General features: G+C 50.1%; 1 long non-coding RNA gene across 1 annotated transcript in view; it reads right to left on the bottom strand.

Annotated features, from left to right (window-relative positions):
* Nucleotides 1-19,030, bottom strand: part of LOC147355520 (uncharacterized) — a 28,732-nt gene that overhangs the window by 680 nt on the left and 9,022 nt on the right. The window contains exon 2 of the long non-coding RNA XR_015144006.1: nucleotides 1,239-1,332. This is a non-coding gene — a long non-coding RNA (uncharacterized LOC147355520). The remainder of the gene's footprint in view (nucleotides 1-1,238; nucleotides 1,333-19,030) is intronic.

Consider the following 19,030-nt stretch of genomic DNA (forward strand, 5'->3'; position numbering starts at 1 on the left):
CCATTTACAATTTTTTTCAGGGGAAAAAACGGGAAGTGGATGTAAGAGGTATAAAATCAAAATCAGTGTAGACCCAACTGGAACCCAACGGCAACCATCCAACTGCAATAAAATAAGGAGAATGGAGATGGTCGGGCAACACTGAGTACTAACAGGTTATTTCACAAAATAACCCAGTGATTGCTTATGGGGTCCGTGTGTGATAACAGTCTTGTGGCCGTTTTTAAAATTTTTTTATTCTTGTGTTTTGGAGCTGCATACTGAAGTATTTAGAAATGAAATGATATACTGTCTGCATTTGCATTAAAACAATCCAGGGAGGGTATATCAATGAAACAAGACGGGCCATGAGTTGATCATTATTGAACTGGTGGTGGGTATTTGGGAATTCCTGCTGCAGTCTCTCTATTCTTTTATGTTGGAAAATTTTCATTAAAAATATTTGGATGCCTGTGTATGGGATCTAGAAAGATACTGATGAACCTATTTGCAGGGCAGCAAAGGAGACACAGACAATAGGGAACAGACTTCTGGACACAGCGAGGGAAGGAGAAGGCGGGACAAACTGAGAGAGTAGCGTGGAAACATATACGTTACCGTATATAAAATAGATAGCCAGTGGAAATTTGCTATATGACACAGGAAGCTCAAACCCGGTGCTCTGTGACAAGCTAGCGAGGTGAGATGGGGTGGGAGATGCGAGGGAGGTTCCAGAGGTGGGGGATATGTGTATCCCTGTGACTGATTCACGTTGCTGTATGACAGAAACCAGCGCAATACTGTAAAGCAATTATCCTCCAATAAAAATTTTAAATATATATATATAAGTTTAGAGATCACTAACTCAGACCACAAAAACAAGTAGATATTTGACTCTCTACTCTGGACCAAATGGTGCCAAGGATCAGGTTGGTTGAGAAAGAGTGAAAAAATCTAATACTTATTGCTTATCAATTCTGTGCCAAGTATTAGGATAAATTATCTCTCCTGAGGGATCTTGTCTTTCTTGTTGATCAACTGCAGGTGATTGATCTATTTGGCTCCATTTTACAGATAAGTAAACTGAGGCCCAGACCGCCAAAGTGACTTGCCATATGATCCCAAGAGAAGAACAGGTGCTGATGAGCCAAGTCATGTAGCTATTGGGATTTTTTTTTTTCCTCTGTGACCTTGGACAATTACTTGTCTTGTCTGGGCCTCAGTTTCCCCAGTCTTAGAAAACAGAGCTGAGGACTCACAGGGTCAAGTTTACTCATTGGTCTTCTGCCACTCCTCCATGACCTTCCTGTTTCTTCCTTTCTTCTGTCTTCCCGGGAATGTGTCTGAGGCAGCCTGAGATAGAAGAAAGAGCAATTGAGTCCTGGGTTCAAATTCTAACTCTGCAATAGGCAGGCCTTCGTGAGTCACTTAACCTCTCTGAGCCTCACCTTCCCCAACAATAAAACAGGGATGAAAATAAGAAAGACCTAGAATGATGGAGATGACGGATAGAGGGTGCCCGGCTCAGAATCCAGGATACACCAGGTGTTCAGTTAAAGCTGGGTCTCCCACACCTGTCTTCTCTCTCATACTTCCTTTAAAATGAAGCCCCCAGGACTTTTCCTGGTGGTCCAGTGATTAGGACTCTGAACTTCCACTGCAGGGAGGCACAGATTTGATCCCTGTTCAAGGAACTAAGATCCTGCATGCCTCGTATTGCAGCCAAAAAAAGAAAAGTAAATAAAAAGTAAAATGTGGTTAATTCACGTTGATGTATGGCAGAAACCATCACAATATTGTAACTATCCTCCAATTAAGAATAAAATAAAATTTAAAAAAAGAAGTAAAATATAATAAGGACTTTCCCTGACAGTGGTTAAGACTCTGCACTTCCAATGCAGGGCCATGGGTTTGATCCCTGGTTGGAGAATTAAGATCTCATTTTCCACATGCTGCATGTCATGGATAATTTTTTTTTTTTTAATAAATAACTAAAATAAAAATGAAGCCCCCATCCCCCACTCACAACTCCTTTTTCTGATTTTTTGTTTGTTTTTCATTTGATTTCTCACTACCAGACATTTATTTTCCCTGTTTTTGTTTCTCATTATTTGCTGTCCTGTTAGAAGGTCCTCAGGGACAATTTTATGTGCTTGGCTGCTGCTATATCCTTAGCCTGAGACACATACATGGTGGACCCTTGGTAAATATTTGCTAACTGAAGGAATGAGTTGAATGAATGAATATTAGACCTGGTAATGAGACCTTCAGGTAACACAAGCCAAGAACAGAACACAGGTCTTGCGCAGAGTAGCTGGTCCATAAATGCTTTTGTTCTCCTTTTGCTGGGACCCCAGGATCTGCTGAGGTTACATTGTTCAGTGTTAAGCTACACTCAATTTACGTGAGGGTGTTTTGACGGTTTCCAGCATTCCGGTTTGTGGTTATCCCCTAACAGGCCTCCGAGTACTTGTCCCAGGAACTCTGAGTTCTTTAAACTGTATTTCGCCAAGGACGGTAACAAGTACCGTCCTGGGGCCATTTGCAACTTCCCTTCCCTGATCACAGAGGTTTGACTAAGTGCTTTGTCTAAAGGCAGAAAATGCACCAGTCCTGTGTCTTAACATTTATGAAGGGGTTACCCGATGTTAAGGTCAGACCTGTCCACAAATCCTTTGGGGCAAGGTAGCTGTGCGGGTATTACAGCGTTGGTGGAGGGGGAAAGGCAGCGATCCGTTAAGTAGGTAGGAAAGCAGACGTTTTGAAGGTTACAGAGTTGCCCAGAACATCACCCCAGAGGCGGAGCGTGGGTGTGTTACGATGGGGACACTGACGGTGGCCTCTTTGGGGAGAAAATTCCCCTCTCTGAGACAAACCGTCCCAAGCCAGACCTCTCTCTCGCCTCTGGGCCTATTGAGAAATATTCCTTGAAATGTTGTTGATAATGCCTTTCCTTTCTGCCCGAGCTTGTGGTATCTGGCGATTGCATCAGCTCTCAAAGCTGGCCTGTTTCCCATGAGAACCTCCTTCTGTCCCTCACAGAGACCAAGAGCCCAGTTTATTCCCTCTGTACTTCAGGGGTTCTCCAATGAACTCTTCCAGGGGTATCCCTAGAGAGAATTCCAGGATCTGTGAACTTGGAAGACTTACTGAAATTAGTATTTTCTTCCATTGTGAATCCAGGTGACCACCCCCAGGAGGACTCGCACTGGCTGTGATATGGTCCAATAGCAATCACAGGTATTTTCATAACCATATTACAGGCATGACTGAGACCCCCAAATATTCTTTTGCTCATCCTGATTTCAAATATACAGTATCAGGACCATGGCTAGATTGTCTGATTTAATGAATTGGGTACACATATATTACTATGCTTTTCTTTTTGGATGTACTGTGTCTTAGTTGGAGCACATGGGATCTTATGCAGTTTCTTTAATTGCAGCATGTGGGACTTCAGTTGCGGCATGCAAACTCTTGCTTTCGGCTTGTGGGATCTAATTCCCTGACCAGGGATCAAACCCAAACCCCCTGCACTGGAAGTGTGGAGTCTTAGCCACTGGACCGCCAGGGAAGTCCTGATACTTTTATATTTTTAATATTTCTTTTCTTCAAAATTGTTATCCCATCTCTTGTAAAAAGAAAAAAGAATTCTGAGGCAGTATCCACAGGCTTCACAAGACAGCCCAAGGAGTCCATGGCCCAGAAAGGTGGTGAAGCCGTTAGTGGTGATGGAGAAAACGAAGGCAGGGCTTGAACCATGATCCTGAGGCTCATGGAACGGCAGAATCAGAAACCCCAAATCAGAGCAGAAGACTGCTTTGGCTTTCGGTGCCATTAAAAAGTGCTAGGAGAGCGCACAGAGTGTTCATCTCCAAAATGTCAAAAGGGTACAAGGGAGGGTGCTGAAAGTGGCATTAAATGGGACTAAATCTCCCAGAAAAAGAGCCAGTCCCCTTTCAATTCCTTTGTTTTATTTTTTCAGCTGTGCCTTGTGGCACGCAAGATCCTAATTCCCCTACCAAGGATCGAACCCGTGCCCCTTGCAGTCGAAGTGAAAATTCTTAGCCATTGGATCAGCAGGGAAGTCCCTCCCCACTGCCCCACTTCAGTTCTTTTTTGGACCTTCAGACTAAGTCCAGCCCCAAATGAGCACCCACCTACCTGTCTCGATCACCCTTCTAACAATTAGCCCTGCTCGGAGCCTTGTCATATTGTTTTCTTTCCACAACTCACCACTTTCATTCTACTTCTGGGAAGTGAGACTTGAGTTTGATTTACGGTACCCAGATAAAGGTTTCAATTTCGACAAGATAGGTGTTTCAAAAAAGTCAGCAGATGGAGATTTCCCTGGTGGTTGGGTGGTTTCAGACTCTAAGCTTTCACAGCAGAGGGTCTGGGATCAATCCTTGGTTGGGGAACTGAGATTTCACCAGCCACACAGCATGGCCCCCCCCCCAAAAAGTGAGAAGATGCCTGAAATATATGTTAAGGAAATCATTGTGAAAGTGAGACCAGGATATATAAACATGAAGATGCTCTCACATCTCCCTCCTCCACCCCTCCCAGTTTTGCCAGTGAGGGACTCAAGGCTGGGTACTTGCCCAGTGCCTGCTACTTCTCAGGCAAAGTGCTGGACTTCCCCACCCCTCCGCCCAGCGCTGCCCGCCCCCCACCCCGATGGCCTGTGATCTGCCCCCCTCTCGGCCTCCTAGACCTCTTCAGGGCCAGGGCCAGCCAGAGAAAGTTGGGGACTGGACTCAAAGTTCCCAGCATGGGTGTCAAACATGTCTTCTGAGTGCCCTGGCTCCAGGGTCCACCGTCCTGAAGGGCCCGGCTGAGTGGGCCTTTCAGCGGCCTCTGAGAGGTGGCAACAAGTGTCACGGCTGAATGCCTGCTGCCCACTGCCCCCACTTCTGCAGACCAGGCCGAGCAGCGCTGGGAGGACTGCAAGCGGGATTCCAGAGGCGTCTGGATATTATCAGTCAGTCGCTCAAACTGTCTGGCCGGTGGGCTGGGGTGGGGCTGGTGGCAGGGGGCAGAAACTGGCTGGAAGGTAGAGTCAGGAATCCCCACCCCACCCCCCTGCGCAGATTCCTGGGGCCAGACCCAGCTCCTTGTGGGGAAGCAGGGGGCTGGCCACGATGAGCTGGCTGCAAGCTCTGCACCCTGCCCCGCCCTCATTAGACGGTAGCACCAAGGGATCAGAAAGTCAAATGATGATATGTGTCTGACAGAGGAAACTGAGAAAGCAGGGGAGGGGTGAGGGGGCTGGTGGGCAGGAGCGGAAGGGGCAGCACTTGAAGACAGCAACAGGGAAGATGGGCTGGGAGGGGCTGGGCAGAGCTTTACCCACTTGAAGACTCCTGCTTCAAAACTAACCCTGATGGCTTCCAGACAAGTCGGCACCAAGGGTCATTTCTGGAGGCTGTAAGTGTTGTCGAGGGCAGCTGTAAGGACAGGTGTAAATCTGTCCAGGCATTCCTTGCCACTCCCCTCTCCCAGCTTTCTGCACCTGAAACAGGTCGCCTTTATAACTACAAGCCCACTCAGGAGGCCTAAGCACACACACACACAGTCACACACACACAAGCAGTTAACACTTGGCCTGCCCTAGGGGTACAATTTTTTAAGTGCTCCTTTAAAGCAAACTCTATAAGCTGTTTGTTAAAGCAAAACAAACAAGCCTTGCAAGGAGAGGAGGTGGAAGCACTGGGAGGAAGAGGAATAAAAAGGAAATCTTTTTATTTGCTACCTTTGAAAATACCTTTCTCAGCACACTGGGAGACCAGTGAGGAAGACCCATGGGGTGAGAGGGAAGATGAGCCCTACTTTATTTGATCAACTAGTTGGAGTGATGAGACACAGAAGTAGGGAGACTTTGCCTTAAACCAGGCTTTTCTCCAGTATCTAACCCTTCTCCTTGTCTCTCACCGCTCCCCCCTCCCCCCACCTGGTTGAATGAAAGTCTGCTTTCCCAGGTGTCGCTGGGGACATTCTCCATCACCACTCCATCCATCCCTCTCCAGAGGGAGCAGCTAAGAAACTGCGTGCACAGCCCCTCTCCATCTCGCCCAATGCACTCTGGGAATCTGGAGGACTCCGGCAGAATGTTTCGTCTTCTTGGCCAACTTTGGACCCTACGGGCCCAACCTTCCTTGTGGGTTTGGGTGGCTGTGCACTGGGGAAGGAGAGAGGCTTCCAGGCAAATCCGATGGCCGAGAGAGAAATGCGGTGTCTTTTCCTGCACGGACAGAGGCTCTTAGCCACACACTCCCCCACCCCCACCCCAGAGGCCTTTAAGGGGGCCCCTGGAAACCCCTAGTGAATGATAATTTATCTCCTAAATTGCTGGTATCTGATGCTTCGAGGGGTTTTGAAAACCATATTCCCCTAGGGCTGGAGGCTACTTGGGGAATTGTTCGGTTGGAGGAGTTCAATCATGATTTAATGCAGGCATTTATACTGTACTAGATAATCTCCTGGCAAGTTAAATAACATGTCGGGAGGGCGGGCCGGGGGGTGTGGCTGGGCTGCCGGAGGCCTCCCTGGGCTGTCATTTCCCTACCAGCTCGCTTCTGTCTCCTTTGGGACATTGCTTCCCAAGCTCCTTCCTTCTTTTGTCCCCTCTCTGCGCCTCTTAGTTGCTTCTCTCTTTGTCTCTTGAGTTTCTCTCTCTCTCTCTGCCTCTCCCAGTCTCTCCAGGTATGAAGTGTTTCTGTCCATCTCCGGGTGGGTGTCTGTCTCCCTCTGTTTTCTCCTTCCTCCCTGCTCCCCAAGCGTCCCTTCTCTCTCTTGCTCTCACTCACTTCTCCCCACACTCCCAGTCATCCTCCTTTTCCATCTTACCATCTCTCCTTTCTCATCTCTCTCTTTCCGACCACGCCATTCACTCTCAGGCTGAAAAGAAGCGGTCTCAGTATGTCCTAGAGGACCGAGGAAGGGGACTGTGGTCTCCTGCTGATGATCAGCAATTGGGCAGCTGCAGTCTGGGCCTGAGAGTAGAGTCAGCCACACACAGCTGTGCTGAGAGCCAGGAGGCATCAAGGAACCCTCGCAGGGGCCCAGCACCCCTTCCATCCCAGGTCACACATAGGCATCTCCTCATTTACAGAGCTCTCGGCCCTGGGGTCTCTGCCCAAGGATGCTCCAGGCACCCAACCATATTCTTTTATTTTCCACAAGTGCTTTTCCCTCAATAGATCCCAAGAGATAGATACAGACACTTTTTCCTCCTGTCAGGAGATGGAGATGGTTGAGGCTGAAAAGGCATTGGAACCTGGTCTCCAAGCCCCTCTGGGGCCTGAACTCCCGTGCAAGGACAAGAAGGGAACACACTTTCTGGAGTCACTTGCAGTTCTGAGATCCTGGGATTCCAGAAAGTAGCCTGCAGTGGCATGAAGCCTAGAGTGGGAGGCTTGATCACTACAGGATCAACTTGGGCGAGGACAAGGAATGGGGCTTCAGGCTGAGATGTAAACAGAACTAGGTAAGAGGGACTTCGCTGGCAGTCCAGTGGTTAAGACTCCACACTCCCAAAGCAGGAAGCACGGATTGGACCCCTGATGGAGGAACTAAGGTTATGCATGCCATGTCGTGTAGCCAAAAAAAAAAAAAATTTTTTTAAAGAACTGGGTAAAGCAATGCTAATAGAGAAAGGGCCTAATATATGCTAGGTAGTGGTCTAAGAAAAGAAGAATATCTCTTAAAGATACTCTAGACATACATAGCATATATTTTTAGTGTATATGTGATATACTGGGCTTCCCTGGTGGCTCAGTAGTAAAGAATCTGCCTGCAACGCAGGAGACAGGGGTTCGATCCCTGAGTTGGGAAGATTCTGAGGAGGAGCGCATGGCAATGCACTCCAGTACCCTTGCAGGAAAAATCCCAAGGACAGAGGAGCCTGACAGGCTACACTCCATGGAGTGGCAAAGAGCCGGACAGGACTGAAGTGACTGAGCACACACCCACGTTATATGCTAAGTATGCACTGAGTCTATACATTTAGTAAATGCATATATACTAAGTAGATACTAAGTGTATCTATTTTATCAAAATAGCTATATGATATATAGAGACAGAGAGATTAGGGTGCCCAAACAGCTAATGCTTAATGAGCACTTACTATGTGCCAGGGGTTAGACTGAGTGATGTACACAAGAGGTCTCATTTACTCCTTGCCTTCGTCCTCCGCAGCAGGACCTATCGTCCCCATTTTTCAGAGGAGGCAAATGAGGCTCAGAAGAGTTAGGGGACTCTTCCAAAGTTCCAAGGCTCTAATAGGCCCCCTTTTAAAGCTCAGTAGGAGGTATGTGCCAACACTTTGATGGAACGAGGCTTGACCGAGGCCGCCTATGTACCCAAGGCCACCAGTCATGACTGTGGAGCCGGCAACTGCAGGGAACCAGCCCTGCCCGCACCTGCTGGCTCGCCCTCGCCTTGAGGTAGCCAGCATCCCTACGCCGCCAACCGAGCTCCACCAGGCTGCTGGTGATACTTGAGGGAGACTGGGGTCGTGGAGGTGGGTAATAGTCCGCGGAGAGGAGGAACAGGGAAGGCGCGGCGGCCGTGATTCCAGGCTTAACTCCGCTCCACACACAGAAACTGCGGTGCCCGCCACCACCCAATCCGCTGGCCATGCCTCCAGTCCCAGCCGTTTCGTCTCGCGCTTGTATGATCCGAAAGGGGCGGGGAAACTGAGGCCCAAAGCAGTGTGCGCCAAACGCGCGCGCCAAGCTCGCCAAGCCCCTGCGCGCGCGCCTGGCAGGGACTTGGCGAGCGGAAACCGCAGTCCCCAGCTTGCCTCGAGAGGCAGGAAGCAAAGCCAAGCGCGGCGCAGGCACCTCGGGGCCTTGAGCGAAGCCAAAGTCGGTCAATAGCAAGCAAAGGAAGAAATTAAAAAACGCGGTTCGGGGCTCCTGTGTGGAACTGAGGCGTTCATCGAATCATCCGCTGGGGTCTCTCCTAGGACCGGGTGGATGCGGCTTGGGGAGGGCCTGGGGATGGGGGGCCGGGCGGCAGAGACGCAAGGGCATGGAATTTAATAGAGTCTGCGAGTCTGCATCTGTGGCTCCGATCCTGGCGGTTCGCGGCAGATGGGTGTCAACCCCGCTCCAAGCCGCGAGATGTGAGCAACTACCTAGATATTTGGAAGAAAGTGGGAGAGATTCTGACCTCAGCCCTGTGCATTCGAAGGCAGGTTGAGGGGGAGAGAGAAAGACTGGTGGGTGGGAGACTAAAGTAGAGACTGAGCTCGAAAGACAAAGACAGACGGGAAAGAAATGCAGAATTGGAGAGAGATTCGGGCCTTAGCTCCAAGCTGGAGGAGGCAAGGTGATTCTAGCGAACCTCTTCCTGTACATAAATGTTCGGAGCCGAGGTCTGGCCAGCAGGACCTTTGAGGATCCCTGAGCTCTTTGCGTTCTCAAAGGGCAGCACCGAGTCAAGGCACCGAACGCGTGTTTGAGGGTGAAAGTCTCAGCCTTGCCTCCCCTTTGCTGTGTGACTCCAGGAGGATCAGTCCACATCTCTGAGCCCCCAGTTCCGTCCCTTTAGTTCAGGAGAGACCGCTGGTGCATGGCACAAAAAGACCTTGAAATAACTGAGTTTAACGATTTGTGTCTCCCCTCCCTCCTCTCCAGCAGAGCTGCTTTGATGGAAAACACCCGGGATCTTGGCTGCCTGGGTTACCCAGAGTGACTGGAGGAGGAGTGGAGGAACAAAGTAAGGAAAACACACTGCTGGAGCTCAACAGCTGCTTATGTGTGGCAGGTGTGCCTCAATTCTAAGTCCTCATCGCTTGGGGACACGGGTCATGAGTTATAAAACCCTTTCAAAGCCCTGCATTATCTCAGAGGGTTCTCCTAACCAGAGCCAGGGACCTGGATCCTAGGTTGAAGGATGAAGAATGTGTACCTAGGAACACACAGCAGGCCTCAGGGCTCCAAAGCCAGGGCTCATTTCCACCCTGTGTCCCCTAAGTTCGGGTTTCTCCACATCCCAGGCACCATTTCCTGACCACCCAGCCCCAGATGTGCTAGGCGGAGGCAGGGGCTTTAGAGGAAGATGCCCCAAAACGGAGAGCTTGGAGCCAGACGCAGCAGGGAGACGGGATGGAAAACCGCGAGCAAAGTTCTGGGAGAAGGGGCTACGGCAAAGACGAAAAGGAAAAGGAGAGGCGGACGGAGGGAGTCAGGAAACAGGAAACAGATGATGAAAGTGAGAGCCCGAGGGAGCGCGGGAGCCTGCTCTGGGGCGCGGGGTACAAGGCGCCGGGCGCGGGGCAGCCAGAGGCGCCCAAGCCTAGTTCCCCGCTGCGCCCCACCCGACCCAAAGGGGAGCGCCCCACCGACCGATTTGACTTGCACAAAACCCGCGCCCCAGGGGCCTTTGCCAGGCCGCTGGGGCTTGATTCATTTCTTGACTAATTAACTGGAAGCTACGTTGCCCCTTCTTTCAGGGCCCAATTAATTCGCTGCGGGCGGTGGGGCGGGGGCCGTGCGGCCGAGGCGCCCGCCTGGAGTCCCTTTGTGAAGGGCTGTCTGGCCCATATTGATTCTACATACACACACGTACCCCTCCTTCCTTCGTACAAAAAAAAAAAAAAAATGTCTTGAAAGCTCTGGATTTCCGAGTTTAAGAAGATTTGTCAGACTCGAACATTCCCCCCCACCCACCACCACCACCACTGCATTTTGTTTCCAGAAGGAAGAGAGAGACCTACGGATCAAAGCAATTTAGAGATGTGCTTGGGAAAGGGTTCCATGGAATGTGTGCTCCCTAAAGGGCAAAGAAAAAGATCGCCCTTGTGTACCTACTGTGTGTGTGTATGTGTGTGCGCACGCGAAGGCGGCACCTGTGACCTTGTTGAAAGCCAGATGAGGAGTTAGACCCTCCCTAGGGTGAATCTCAGCTCCAGGAGGGGCTCACCAGCTGTCCAAGCTCAGTCAAGTCTCTATCTCTCTGCATGCCTCAGTTTCTCATCTGGGAAACAGAGATCCATGAAAGACGCCCGCCTCCTCAGAGTGTTGTATTCGGTGAGCCAAAGTATGGGAAAGGTCTTAGAACATAATCATCCTCCAAGGGGATTTCACAGACATTCTCTTCAATAAACAGTATTTCGTAACAAACCCATTTCGCAGATGAGGAACCGAGGGCTAAGGACAGCCGACCCGCTGGGAAAAGTTGGAGGGTGTCTGATTCCAAGGCCGGGAAGCTCCAGAACGAAATTTACCAGACTTTGCTGAGAGCGTGGCTGGCTGCCTGGGAGCAGAGATTCTCCCGACCCGTAGTTCCCAGAGACTCCCTCAGGTGAGGCTGGAGGCTTCTTCCTGCCCACCTACCCCCATCCTCCTTCCAGTGCGGTAACTTCAGCACGGGAGTAAGAAATCTGAAATCCCGAAAGCTTTTGGGTGGAACCCAGCACGCAGCCACTGGAGCGGTTTCTGAGAGGTCGTCCATGGAGGACTGCATCGATTGTATTGACCTCACGGTGGGTCAGCTTGTCTCCTCCATCGATCACCCCAACGAAGTCTAGGACGAAAATATAGACCGAAGGAAATCACAACCGTCTTTGTAAAGCTGGTGGAAAGTGACCTTACCGCTGCCAGGGCTCACCGGTGACCCAAGGCTGTCCACCGCCAGGCAGCCAGTCAGGGGAATGAGCTTCTCAATCCACTCCCTTTTATTCGATCACTGATCCATTTTTTTGGTTTGTGCAATTTTTAAAACAAAGGAACCAAATAAGAACTAAGTTTATTCAATCAACCAACACTTGATGAACCCACCGCAGGTGCCCCGGCCGCACAGGGCATTGGGGTACTAATGAGGAGAGGGGTTTGGACAGACTCCTAAAACCCTGGCAGGGAGGGGTCGTCGTAAAGTCTTCTTTACTGTCATTCTTTAGCCAGGCGACCTTGGACGAGACTCCCTAGCTTTCTGTCCCACAAATTCTGGTCTGTAAAAAGCAGCAGAGCTGCTCCGTCCTAGGCTAGGTGAACACGCTGAACGGGAAACAATGGATGGGAGGTTCGGAGGTTAGATCCCTCATCATAGTCCCAAGGTTGAAGGTGGGACAAGCAGAGCTGGGGTGGTCTTTGCAACCTCATCAGGGTATAAACTTCTGTCGTCCCCCCAAGCCAGCCCGAGGTGACTTGTCAGCACCGCTGGGGTTCCCAGGGCCCCCACACTCCCCAGGAGCAAAAATCATCCAGCCTTCTGCCTCCCTAGAGCACAGAAGAGCTGAGGCCAACTTTAGTTCAGCCTTCCTGCTTTAAGATCTTGAGTTCTCTCCCGACACTCTCTCTCCTCGGCCTCAACTTTCCTGATCTTTAAAATGGGAATGATCTCTATTTTTTTTTTAAACCATAGTGACCAAAACTCAGGACCATAAGCATCAAGCTGGTGAAGACCTATGTTTTCACCGCAGAGAAGTCTCGGTCAGTATTTTGTGGAATGACCAAGTGGATGTTTCTATCCATTACACCCAATTTCTCTTCCCACTACCATCTTTTCACTCTCATGTCAGGATCTGTTTGGGGGAACAGCTTACAAATTCGATGCTTTTTTTTAAAGTGCTCTTTGAAGTGGTCACTTATTTTTCATATGCACAGAAAATCACCTTTAGTTTGACTTCTTTCCTTTCCTTCCTTCATTTTCATCCCTGTATTGAAAGATGATTTATTGAGCACCCCCCAAACAGAGCTAGAGATGTGAGGAGTCTTATCTCTCTAGGAGCTTTCAAGGTGGAGAACTGATATTAGACACTCTTACCCAGAGTGATTGGGCTTCCCTGGTGGCTCAGAGGGTGAAGAAGCTGCATGCAATGCAGGAGACCCACGTTCAATCCCTGGGTCGGGAAGATCCCCTGGAGAAGGGAATGGCAACCCATTCCAGTATTCTTGCCTGGAGAACTCCATGAACAAAAGGGGGTCGAAAAGAGTCAGACACGACTGAGTGACTCACACACAAACACACACCCAGAGTGATTAACTTCTTTGGTTAAGGTGTTTTTTTTTTCTAGCTCTGTAAGTAACTTTTGACAAGATCGCAGCATCTAACGCAGTACCTGGTGCATAGTAAGTGCTTAGTAAGTTCGACATGAATTTATTCTTCTCCAAATTGTAGCCCGCAGTTCCTCCTTTGGCTGCGGAACAGCCAGCCTGAGGTCGTAAGTGCCTTTAGACAGACACTCCCAAATGAGGACTCAGGTCAGTCTGACAACGTGCCAGCCCCCAGGGAGCCTGAGATCGGAGTGCACCCCAGCCCTGAGATTCTCAATCCCAGATACAATTCCAGCCGGGAGGGCCTGCCACTCCAATTAGACAGAGCATACCTGGGTAGGGGGAGAGGGGGTTGTGGCAGGGGGAGGGGGACCATTAGATTGGCCTTTGCAAAAAGTGACACTGGACAATGAGGTTCTGCAAAGCCTGTACCCTTTGCAAATCTCCATACCTATCTAGCTGACCTCCTGTCCAGACCATTCCCCCGTCTACACACACACCTTTCTAGGTAAACAGGTGACACCCAAGAAATGAGGCACTAGTTTGCCCTGAGAACCATCTTTTCACACACCCCCATTCTTGCCCATACTCTCTTTGTCCAGCTTCCAGACCTGGTGGGACTCTGGGTGACCCTCTCCCACCCCCGACTCCAAAAACAGCTCCCGCCTCCTGGTGCATCAGGACTGTCACTGCTCTGGCTCAAAACCACGGTCCCAACCCCACGCATTGGCGGAAATTTGCTCAGGCCTTGCGGGGGCACAGGAGGACGAGCGCCTGCCAGCCTGTCTCCCCTCAGCGCCATCCAGCGGCGAGACGGCAAGGGCACCCTGGGCAGAGGTTCCTGGCGAGTCCCTCCAGCCGAAAGGATCGAGGTTTCTAAGCTGGAGTCGGTCCCTTCCTCCATCCACCCCCTCTCACTCCAAATTAGGACATGTCTATCTTCTACCCTCCTCACACACACCCCGATTGCTTAAGGCTGATTCAGGTTCACCCAGCGTTCAATAATCACCACCACCCCCACCACCCCCTCTTTATTTATGCCCAACATATGCACTGGACAGGGAAGTTCTTTCAAGGAGGGAAAAAAAAAAAAAAAAGAAAGGAAAGAGGAGGCGAAAAATAGTGTTTGTTCCACCACTGCTTAGAAACTTTTCCTGTGCCGGCTCAGGGGTTTCACCCCAGGCTGAGTTGACGCTTTCTCTCTTTTTGTTGCGGACATGTTAAGTCCTGCCTTCCTAATTCTACACCTATGACCTTATACTGGCTGGAGTCAGGCGCCTTGATTCCCTGCCTTTGCATGCAACCTGGGCTGGAAAGCCTCCTACTTCTAGATCCTCGGGGGTGTCAGTCCCCAGGGAATAGGTCTCCAGAGTGGCAACTCAGCCACAGACTGAGTCCCACTTGCAGAGGGAGAAAAAGCATCACTCTTTATACAGCTGGAATGTTATCGCTAATTTTTTGGAAAAGTGCCTGTGTACACACACATTACATATATTATTGAGCGGGTTAGTGCAAGACTGAAAACACTGAACAACAGTTGGGGTGGGGGACACATTCTCCAATTTCCCGGTAATTTGTAACAGACTATTGCTCCAAGAGAAAAGGAGTAACTGCGTAGCAGCAAAACAAATTTAACTCTGTCTATATTGATCAAATGGGAGTCTGCCTGTGAGGTGTGATTGCAAAGCATCTTTAAATCTGAGATTTCCTTTCCTATCTGGGGCTACTATCTGGGGCTACACATTTCCTATGTGGGGCTACCCACTATACACACTTGTACCCACACAGAACGTCCTAGAAGCACACACACACGTTCTATTATGTTTAAATAATGCAATGGAGTGTAGCCTTGAAGTTGGGCCCATACATCATTTAACCAGCTCTCCAATCGCTGTTGTTGTTTAGTCCCTAAGTCATGTCCAACTCTTTTGGACACCATGGACTCTACCCCACCAGGCTCCTCTGTTCATGGGATTTCCCAGGCAAGAGTACTGGAGTGGGTTGCCATTTCCTTCTCCAAATATTAGGAAGATCTAAACTGAAGCTCTAGGAGGCATCTGGCTCTGCTGTCTGAAAGACCACCTCTTCCCCAGATGCAGCTTGGGGCAGGCAGTATTCTGATATGCCAACTAAAGGCAATTTCCTTTTTTTTTTTTTCTTATCCTCTCTCACTCAAATTTCTACAACTAAAAAAAAATCTGTAAAATAATCCAACTCTAATATCTGTTATATAAAAATCTGTTCCATTCCTTTAAAAAAAAGAAAGAATTCATAACCCACTCTCAAAAGGCCTTTCATTGACTCCAACAGTTCTCAATTCTAGACAGAGAAATGAAATAGAGGAGCCTGTCCTGGTTATCCACGACATTAATACACGGACATAAAAGTGAGTGCAACATCATATTTTAACTTGTCTAATAGAAAAATCCTAACTCTGCTACTCTCTCTCCCCCTCTCCCCTAAAAGAACTAGAGTCCAGCCATGGGTGGGTAGGGTGGAAGGGGGGTGGGTTTTGAAATGAAGTCGCTTGGAATGCCAAAAAAAGCAAGGCATTATTTACACCTGCAAACTTTGGATGGTTGTATTCTGCCCCAATTGGCTTAATTGTAAATCTTTTCCGCATGGCCCCAAGTTCTGGACGGAGCGTCTGGGTTTAATAATACGCAGGGGCACCCCAGCAGGACCGGACTGAAAAGACAGAATCCCCCGCCCCACCCCCCGCTCAGCTCAAAGGTAATTAGAACAGCCTCCCTTCCCTTCCCTCCCCAAATTTTGCTTGAGGTACCAGAAGACCAGACTCAGACATGCTGGGAACTCATATTTTACCCTCTGAAGACAAGAGAAGCTATTTCAAAAGCAGATATACCCTCCAAGTCAGAAGTGGAAGGTGGTGCCCCTCCCCCGGCCCGGACTCCCACCCGCATCTCCTGCGCGTTTGACTTGCAGAGGGGGAGAGGGGGAAAGAGAGGCGTCTACACTGGCAGCCAGAGATCCCTGGCAGCATAGGGCTGACCTGTTTATAGAACTTGCTGCTGAGAAAACATGTAAAAACACACCCCAGCGGTGGGAGAGGAGATGGCTCCCTCCACTCCACCCTCCCTTTGCGCGCAGAAAATCTCACCAGGCTCAGCCTGGTTCTCTCCGAGCCCGGTTTTTCTCCCAGGAGGCTCTCTCCCTTGCAATGGTTTTTCCACCCCTTTGAGAGACAGAGAGTGCTACGCGACTCTTTCCTTGTTAGTGCCCCCTCCCAAGGTCATTACTATTCCCGCCCCCCCACCCCCCATTAATCCTTTTCTACCGGAGTGGGGCGGGAGTTAGGAATCCAGGCTGCAAAAAGACACATCGGACGTGGGGGGGGGTGGGGGCGGGGGCGGTGCGCGGTGAGGGGTTCCTAACTGAATCCCCGCGATCTTAGTTTTGGGGAGAATTTGTGAGTTCCGCGGGGTAGGCAGGCCGCCCTCCCACCCGGGAAGCCGACTCGCCCCGCCCCGGCCGCCGCAGAGGAAAGTCAGGTAACCCGCGCGGGGAGCCAGTGCCTGGCAGGACCTTGTCGCCACCGAGGCCCGGGGCGGACCAGCCTCGTCCGGGACCCCTGTGCTTCCCCGCCTGCCGCTGCGGGTGTTGGGGGGCCCCAGATCGCAGCCCCGGGCCCCCTCCACCCGTAATCCAAGGCCGCGAGCGTCTTCAGGTACCGCGCTAGGCGAGGCCTGGAGCCGCAGCGAAGCACGTCCAGCTTCCGTATTTGGAACCGGGGTAAGGGGAAGGGGAAGGGGCGGCGGTAGGTGAAAACCCCCCGCTTGGGGGGAAGGGGAGGGGAAACCATCGCCCAAAAGCACCTTACAGGGGGAACCCTAGGTTGTCACTCTCTCTCCCTCCGTCCTGGGGCCCGAAGTTTTCCTTTCCCAAGCGCAAGGAGGACAGGGCGTCAGGAGGAAACGTAGGGGACAGGTTGGTCCCTAGATCGGGAAGGCCTCTCCTGTCTGCCCTCCCAAGCGCCCGCCAGAAGGATTTTTAGTATTTGGCTTGGAGATGAAACGTACCGAGGCCTGGGCGCCAGCAAAAGCAACTCTTAAGGAAAGCTCTCTCATAATTCCAAACATTCCCTCTTTCTATGTCTGTGTGTGTCCCTGCTCCCTTGCTCTCTCTTCTTCCCCTAAAACAGAAATACAAATTTAAAAAGAAAGAGAATGCCTCTGTATAGCTGAGTCCCGTTGTTGTTCACCGGAGACTGTCACAGGAGTATTCATCAGCTCTTGTTGTTTAGTTGCTCAGTCGTGTCCGATTCTTTGCGACCCCATGGACTGTAGCACACCAGGCTTCCCAGTTCTTCACACCTCATCGGCTCTACCCCAATACAAAATTAAAAGTTCAAAAACAAAAAGAAAAGAAAGAAAATCCAAAAAGAGAATAACAGTGAGTTAAAAAATTGCTTTTACAAACTTGACAGCTATTTCTCATCACATTTGCATTAGTTCTTATATGTCCTAATAAAGGACAGTAAGATAATTTGCAAGTTAAAAAGAGAGAGAGAGAGAAACTTCTGGAACCCTTCTGTATTCCAAGGCCAAGCTGGAGAGTTTTAAAGGCTCTTCGCATCTCTAAGGCCAAAACTGTCACCCAAGCCTTCAGCTCTGGTTGAGAGCCAGAGAACTGTCGCTCTGGCTCCTACTGGTTCATTCCCTGGATATGCTAAAAACTCGGGCAGGATTTATGTCTTATTTGGGGGCCAGGATGACTAGGTCAGGAGCAAGACATCTCTGACTTAAAATGAGGTCCCATTGTTGAGGTCTCTAGTCATTACTGACATGGAGGAAAAGGTTCCCCAGACTGTCAGGTAATTAAGACACAGAGGTGCAGCTAGTGGCCAGTTATCTGAGTGGCCCTGGTAGAGGGTCAGTGATCAGAGAACACAGACGCAGAAAAGGAGCTGGTGCTTGATTCCAAATTCTGAGAGGTGTGTTCGGTGGGAGAGTGAGAGCCGGGCTAAGGCCTAGAGTTGGGACCCTGCATCCACAACCCAAATCCTGGCTTTGGAAGCTGGGGTAGCAAGCCCCCTACCTGCCAGGCATACCAGAGAAGCAGGTGAAACCAGCTGCTAAACACCCTGTGTCTTAGAACCGCAAAAGGGTAGGTTGCCCATAAGACTGTACAAGGAAGGAGGGATTTGATCAGTTTCCAATATGACAGAAAAGGCTGGAACCTTCAGTGCCTATATCCCTCCGATATCTGAAACCCCATGCCTACACAGGCAAGGCAAAGTCCTTCCCAAAGGCACTCCACACACACAACTATATCTTTTGCGGGCTTCCCTGGAGATAAAAGATTCTGTCGGTGTTACCTCCTTTCCTGTCTCTTCACCTACTCGATTTGGGAGACAGGAAGGCATTACCTTTAGGAACACAGGCAGATTGGCTGGCTGTCGAGGAGCAGTGGAGAGGCTCCAAGAAAGAAATGGAAAGAAAAGAGGAAAAACACACACAGACACACACACTTGGGTGCTCACTGGTCCCTTCCTCTCCTGCCTTCCCTCTCAGCTCTCACCCTTTTTAATTGAAACCCAGTATGGGAAATAGTAATGGATATTGTGCTCAAATTGAGGAAACGTGTCTGAGGCTACTAGGGGACACTTAGTTCAGCAGCTTTAGAGGAGCTGATCTTTCTTTGCCCTGTCAACTTCCCACACAGTAGTAGCAGTTATCTGATTTGCCATGCCCTCTCACTTACGCAGTCTCTTGTTCCCTCCGCCTTGTCTGCCCTCGAAGGGCAAGACCCCACTGCCCCCCACCCCGGGGCACCTAACAACAACACCAGAAATAATGGACAGTAGCAAAAGCAGAAAGTCACAGAATTAAGGGCTCCTGTTCAGTCAGTGGACACCCCTAGTCTGCAGTTGGGGACTGGAGAATACATCGGTCTATTTCCCTTCACCCTTTGAAATATTCTGTCCCCGAGATTCCCACCACTCCCTGAGGCTACATTCTTAGGACATATTGCTGAAGTGCCATTGACACCCTTACCTGTCTCGACTGAGACATCTGGAAAGAGGA

The sequence above is a fragment of the Bos grunniens genome, chromosome 17, assembly GCF_055505025.1.
Source record: "Bos grunniens cultivar Pamir isolate PY7600 chromosome 17, Bosgru_T2T1.0, whole genome shotgun sequence".
Classification (NCBI taxonomy): Eukaryota; Metazoa; Chordata; class Mammalia; order Artiodactyla; family Bovidae; genus Bos; species Bos grunniens.